Source organism: Mesitornis unicolor, unplaced genomic scaffold, assembly GCF_000695765.1.
Source record: "Mesitornis unicolor isolate BGI_N332 unplaced genomic scaffold, ASM69576v1 scaffold4744, whole genome shotgun sequence".
NCBI lineage: Eukaryota > Metazoa > Chordata > Aves > Mesitornithiformes > Mesitornithidae > Mesitornis > Mesitornis unicolor.
The window spans coordinates 30,000-37,144 of NW_010177908.1; positions in this window are offsets into that span (position 1 = coordinate 30,000).

Consider the following 7,145-nt stretch of genomic DNA (forward strand, 5'->3'; position numbering starts at 1 on the left):
TTTACTCCTACTTTGTCAAGTGGAAGGACTTTAGAGTAGTTACTTCTTCTCTTGTTGCAGCATTTAATCAATACCCTCCTCGTTCCATGAAGCAGAGAGGTGTTATTACTGTCTTTAGGTGGAGAGGGAGGAGCTGAGAGAGCTGCCCAAGACTCTGCAGGCAGCTGGGGCTGATTCTACATTTAGAACTCTTGGTGTTTTGGCTGACAGCAAGGGATTTGAAAGACTGAGCTGTGCCGACGGCAGGGCTGGGTATTGCAGCTGGCTTAATAGCACTTGTCCAGTGGATGATGTAATTTTTGTTCCTTCTGCTGTAGAGTGAGCACAGTAGCAAGCTGGTTTTTGCACTGCAATGTCAGCTACAAGGGTGAGTGTGCATCCAGGTGCATGTGGACACAACATATGGGTTCCTGAGCTGTCAAGCAGTATCTGTGTCCATTGCTGGGACTGTAGCTTTAATAGCATGTTAATGATTAAAAAGCATTGAGACAAAAGTTCTTTACAGCCATTCACAGATAGGTTTTTGTCACAGCACTTTTATTCTTTTGCTTTGGAAAGGCAAATGGGACAGCCTCCTGGGACTCAAGGCACCCTAGACTGACCCATACTCTTTCATCAGCTTGGGAGAACAAAAATTGCCTCTACCTTTCATTCTAATGACTTGGTAGCAGTGTCTCTGCGCTTTTAAGCAGCCAACTAGCTCCCATGCCCTAGAATGTCCTGTTTTATTACCATAGAATTGTTTGGGTTGGAAAGAACCTTAAAGATCATCTAGTTCCAACCTCCCTGCTATGTGCAGGGACATATTCCACAAGACCAGGTTGCTCAAAGCCCTGTCCAGCCTATCCTTGAACACTTTCAGGTAGGGCACATCCACAACTTCCCTGGGCAACCTGTTCCAGTGTTTCATCACCCTCACAGTAAAGAATCTCCTCCTAATATCTAGTCTGAATCTACCCTCTTCCAGTTTAAAACCGTTTCCCTTTGTCCTATCACTACCTGCCCTGCTAAAAAACCTCTCTCCAGCTTTCCTGTAGGACCCCTTCAGGAACTGGAAGACTGCAATAAGGCCTCCCCAGAGCCTTCTCTTCTCCAGGCTGAACAGCCCCAACTCCCTCAGCCTGCCCCCATAGTGGAGGTGCTCCAGCCCTCTGATCATCTTTGTGGCCCTCCTCTGGACCCACTCCAACAGCTCAGTGTCCTTATATTGGGGGCCCCAGAACTGGACGCAGTACTGCAGGTGGGGTCTCACAAGAGCAGAGTAGAGATGGAGAGATGTTTGTTTTGTTTCTTGATGTTTGTTTTGATGTTGTGAGATAAATGCTGCCCTGGACTTCACCACTCTACATGATCTGATGTTGTAAAGAGAGAAGGGCTTGGAGAATACTATACATAGTATAGGAAGGAAAAGAGATAAAGCCTTGCTTCTTGGAACTGCACCATAGGCCTCTTCAGCAGGGCCTGAGCTCACACCTTGTTCACTATTCCTCCAACTGTCCTGGCTGGTTACACTGCAAAATACAGATCCTTTGAGTTCCACAGGAATGAGATGTGGGCTGTGTGGGAATAGAATGTGGAAATACATTCCTACAGGCTGGTTGTCAGGAAAAATATGTAGCACTTTTATTTTGTACCGGCTTTTCCCAGAGCAGCAGAGTGATTGGTTCATAGAGTGTCTTCAGCTCAAAGTGGGCACCCAAGGGACTCGGGAGCTCCTGTTGGTGTTTTTGCACGTTCATATGTAAGTTCCCAAAGTGTAGGTTTTTATTTTATTGAGGGCAGAAATATCAGCCCAAGAGTTGTGGGTATTGAATGGAATTTGTGTGATTATGAGAACTATGGCAAGTTCTTATCACTCTGAGAGCACTATTTTTTCAGGCTAAATTTATGCTCCCATTTAAAGCAGTCCAAACTCCGGTGACATTGATAGAGTCATGTGGATGGCCACCTACCTATAGCTTGAATATTCTCTTTAATATGTTTTATTTTGATTCCATTAATACAGAGCAGCATTTGACATTCTTATAAACTGATAATTTCTATGTGAGACTCTATATGTATTTGTAAGAGATCCACGGAGTATTGATAGTGTTAACCTTGATTTTATTGTGATAAAGAGAAAGCAGCAGGGCCCTATTCTGTCAGAGATACCCTGTTATATTTCTCAACACCAGGCTGGACCCTCTTAGTATATAAATTACGCTAACAAAATGCATAGTCTCGTACCAGTTCTAACTTGTGTAATCCTTCTGGTTTTAGCATCTGTATTTATTTTTACTGTGATGATTCTCCTGGTGGCACAGAAGAAGAAATCCATATTTACTTTTTTGCAGCTGCAATACATGATTTTTTCCAGTAGGTTTGTTTTTTTGGACATCTGCATTTTTTCTGATTTATGGGCAGAGCTATAATGGTGCTATTTAATGTCTACAAATGGAAGAATGTAACTAAACTACAATAATATGCTTTTTTGTTTTTCTTTTCTTTTGAAATGTCAAACTGAGTAACATAAGCCAGTTTAAGGAACAAAAGCACTGAAAGATCACTGACTATGATATTTGATTATTGGAGCAGTTACTGCTCTTGGCAGCTAAAAGTTAAGACCAGAATTTTCAATAAAGATTAGGCCATTAACCCACTTGGTGTCCCTGTGAAAATTACAGTCTAAATTCCATGCCTGTGCTGAAAATGGCCTGCAGAATGGTACGGGATTGAAAAAGAATGGCTTCTTCTGTGGTTTTTTCATAAGATGTGTGAAAATGCTCTTATTTTCCATGTTGCAGTAAATTGTAATGAATTCCTCTATAGCTTTTACTACTAGCTTATAAAAAATATGGTCTGTAGATTGGTGCATTTCTTGCTTTGTTTCTCAAAACATTTCACAAATTATTCTAATTCCTAACTGATGTTTTGCCTGGTACCATACAGATTATAGGCAGCAGACTGGAATGTAGTGGGTGTGATTTCAAGTATAGCTCTGTCTTCACAACCTGTTTCACAGTTGGCTTTAAAGACAAAGTGGAAAAACTGATCTCTTCCGTCTTCTGCACTCATGAGCAGCTCACAGAAATGACCTAGTGCTGCTGAGCCGCTCGCCAATATGAGGAAGGGGATCACAATTAAACTGAAGTAATTATTCATACAGAAAGTTTACTTCAAACTTATTGGAGAAACTGTTGTTCTCGTTGAGCTTCTGTCCAGAGAGCTTAAAAGTTTTCCATGCAAAACAAAATGCATCCTGTTCCTAGTCAGCCTAGGACGCAGAGCTGTTAATCTTTTTGAAGATGGAGAAACAGAGGCTAAAGTGAAAGGACAAGATCATGCAAATTACATGCAGTTTACAGATGGTCTTAAGCTATTGGAAAACAACAAGCTTTGGGAATCCTGCAAAACTGGCAGTGTGGTCATTCTGCACCACTCTTCAGTCAGATGCCCTGCCTTTTCTACCAGTGTTTCTTCATCGGCATTTGACTTAGCATATACCATCCCATTGTCATACGTTTTAAAACTTCTACTGTTTAAACTTTTGAGTGGTAGTAGAAATATTGAGTCCCTCTGTTCTCCTTTGCCACAGTTAACATAGCTGTTCCTGCTGCTGTGCAAGGCTGGAAGAATGTCAGAACAGTATCTGTTTTGTAGTTTCTGCATTTGTTGGCATGCAGAAGGCTCTCAAGAGGACAAGGCCATTTTTAACTCTCCATGGTATTTCTGTGGGGACGTGCTGCATTGACCTAACGTGCTTCAGAGCCTGCAAGTCTTAGTATTTGTATGCAATGGTTTCTCAACAGCCTGTGTGTTAATGCTTTATTTTTCAGTTAGAGCTCTATTTGTTTTGTTTTCAAAAGAGCTGTCCATACATTGAGCAGTTCCTGGCATGCAGCATCTCTCAGGCAGTGTTCTGGAGTTAGGGTTTTGCATAAGTGCTGACATAGCTAAAAGCTATTTCTCAGATAAACAGGAGTAGGATTGCAGGTGGATATGGAAGAATCTATAGTCTCCTGGATTGCGATGCACTGCAGCCTCTGTGAGGCTGATGTGTTAGCCCTGGTCAAGTAATATATTTCTCTAATGCAAAATAAAGTTATATAAATGGTGATATAAAATAAGAAAAGACAGAATTATCTCTGTGTTTTGTTTTATTTGGTAATAAGCTTAATTTTAACTAGTTTATTAGCATTTCAGTACTGGTGTCACACAATAGGGAGCTGCAGAAATTTTGTCAAAAGAATTTAGTTCTAACCAATTCATTTTGGCTTATTTTCAGCAAAGCATTCAGACATAGGTTTAAATCTGTCCCTATGCAGCAGATAACTTTAAGTGCACGGTTAAATCCATGTGACTAACTTAATCATATACTGAAGTCTTGTCGAAGTTGATGTGCACCTTTTGTCTTTTCTTTAAAAGAAATATTGCTAGAGAAATGTTAATGGCAGTAAAAGGTTCTGGAGCTTGTAAAGATGCATCACATCTTTCACTCCATAGGGAATTTAGTGAAAAATAATGAATGTTTGCTTTAAAGCATTATTGGTTGTCTTTTTCTGTTTGTTCTGATCAGGTTTCCATTTAGTATCTTGAACTCAAATATCATTGTAACCCGTTTTTCGGCAGGAAGAGGTGAGGGGGATGGAATTATTTGCCTGTGTGGCTGAAAAAGCAAACACACCAAAGGAAATCTTGAGTTTCACTAATTCGATTGTCATCGGAGGACTGCACTGAAAGTGTACCTCCAAAATGCTATTAACAGGCTTTTTGAAGGATAGCAAAGTATTGATAAAAATAATTAAGTGCATGCTCAGAAATAGGTATAATTTAGGAACAATAACCGCAGATAAAATGCATTAGGGCTCCCCATTGGGAACTCTTGATCAATATTTGATCAAGGCCTAATTGATTCCTTTAATAAAGTGTTAGCAGGGAAATGGGTGCAGGGAAAGGAAAATCAGCCTTTCCTAAATTAAGCACCATGCCTAACAAAAATACTTTTTGTAAGGATGAGGTAATGCAGTGTCTATCAGCTCTTTATGCTGCTTATCTTCCTATTTTGGCTGAGTTCAGAAATGAAGATGAATGCGAGTGTCTCATCCTAGTTTGTATGGATTTTTACTCATATTGCAATGAGTACAATATTTTTCATATTGTCCTGCAGCACCGTTTGCAATAGTGTTTTTTCTCAGGAGAAATCCAGTTCTGACCTCCAGCCTGGCTGACTGGGAGATTAATTCCCAGATCTCTAGAGATGAATCAAACACAGCTGCTGCCGCTATTATGCCTATCTTATTAGTGTCTGTGCCTATATTATGCTCTATTTAATAAGATCTATCTTATTTCCTGACATCAATAAATTCATCCAAGGGTCACCTGATAAATATTTGGCAATGTGTCAGCCTACGACATAGAGGTGTATCTGGGCTTCCTTCTTACTGGTTTGTAATCCCTAATTAGAGGTTAATTTATAATCTCAGGAGTATGTCAGAGTGTATCTTTGTTGTGGGAGCGCTTTTACGATTATTCAATTCCCATGCCCATGTCTTAAGTTTCAGGTTTTGTAGAAGTCAAAATATGAGTGGGGCAGGACTTCAGCCAGCCTCTCCGAAGGAAAACTTTAGAATGCAGTAATGGTGGTTATTAAATAACAGCACAACTTCATGCTTTTTGTCCAGGCATTTTAAAGTATGTTACAAGTGGTGATTAAGTAGTTTAGCTCTGCTTTTGCTGACTGGAAGATGTGTTGTTGAAGGCTAAATCCTGAAGGTGCAGCATCTCCTGGGAAATACTTAGTGCTTTCATGTATGAATGAATGTAATAGGATCTCACCAATCCAGAGGACAATTTTTTATGTGACTCATCTGTGGTCGAATGAGAAGCCATTTCGACATTTAGGTGTATCAGAAACTGAATGCATGCTGGTATTCAGTGCTGAAAGAACTCAAGCACTGGTTTACATACATCTGATCAACACTAGTTTTAGCTGGCGATTCACCCCTAGTTTTGCATCTGTTCTGACTGCTGGTACATGTTTTATACAGTTTTACTTGGAAAAGGAAAGGACAGCAGAAAGAGAAAAGAATGTTTTAAGAAGGCAATAAATAAGGCAACTTTAGACATTTAAATACAGGCAACTTTAAATGCAAAGGAATGACTGAGGTAGTATATTGAAACAGCACATTTTTTATTCATTCTACGGACATTTTTGATGTGTCACGATGTATTTCAGACAACATTAGAAAATGACAGTTATCTAAATGTTTAACATTTTTTACATATACAAAAAGGTAGATGACTTTTTGTGTTATCAGATTGCAAGCAAGCAAACAGCATACAGTCCTTTTCTTGGATTTGTCAGCTGCAGTTGAAGAATAATGTGATGCGTAGACCACTTTATTAGGTATAATTTACAGCTGAAGTTCTTTCGACTCCTTCATTTTATTTAACTCAGCAATGATGTACACAGAATGACTCCTTGTTGAAATGAGAGAAGACAGATCTGCTGATCAGCAGCTCTAAACCATTACTAGTTCTGCGTTCTCTTAGGGTGGAGTATGTTGACTTTAAAGCCACAAATCATGTTCATGTGCCTTATATTACCCAAACTCTGTGATGCATACAAGGTGTCTCCTGTATAGCATAGCTTCCCATTGGAAATACTGCTGCACTGTAAGATGGTGTTTTCTTTCTGGCTGATAATTGTGGGTTGAATCCTTGCTGTGGAGTTCAGGTGTAGAAATGAGGGTCAGCAAATGTTCTAGACACCAGCTTTAGTACCTTTTAAAATATATTGCCAACCTTAAAACCCAACATAATCAGTGGTAATTACAAATCAATGGTAATCAATACCTGCTTGCTGTTTTACCGTCTGTGCCAGTAAAACAGCAACCAGGTATATCTGTAATCATCTTTAATATGGACTAATTATCTGTAATCATTTGGGATCTTGAACTCCCTGAATCTTGTTGCAAACGAGCACCAAAATCAGTGATTGACCTAACAGTAGGAAATGACTGAGCTGGAAGAGAGAGAAGTAGATTTTGCATAAAGGAATGTATCTTAACAGAAAACAGAGAGAGAACTTTAATGTACAATTTCTGAGTGTACACATTTCCTATTGAAGCTTTCAGTGCCTCTGATCATTTGAATGATGGTAGTAT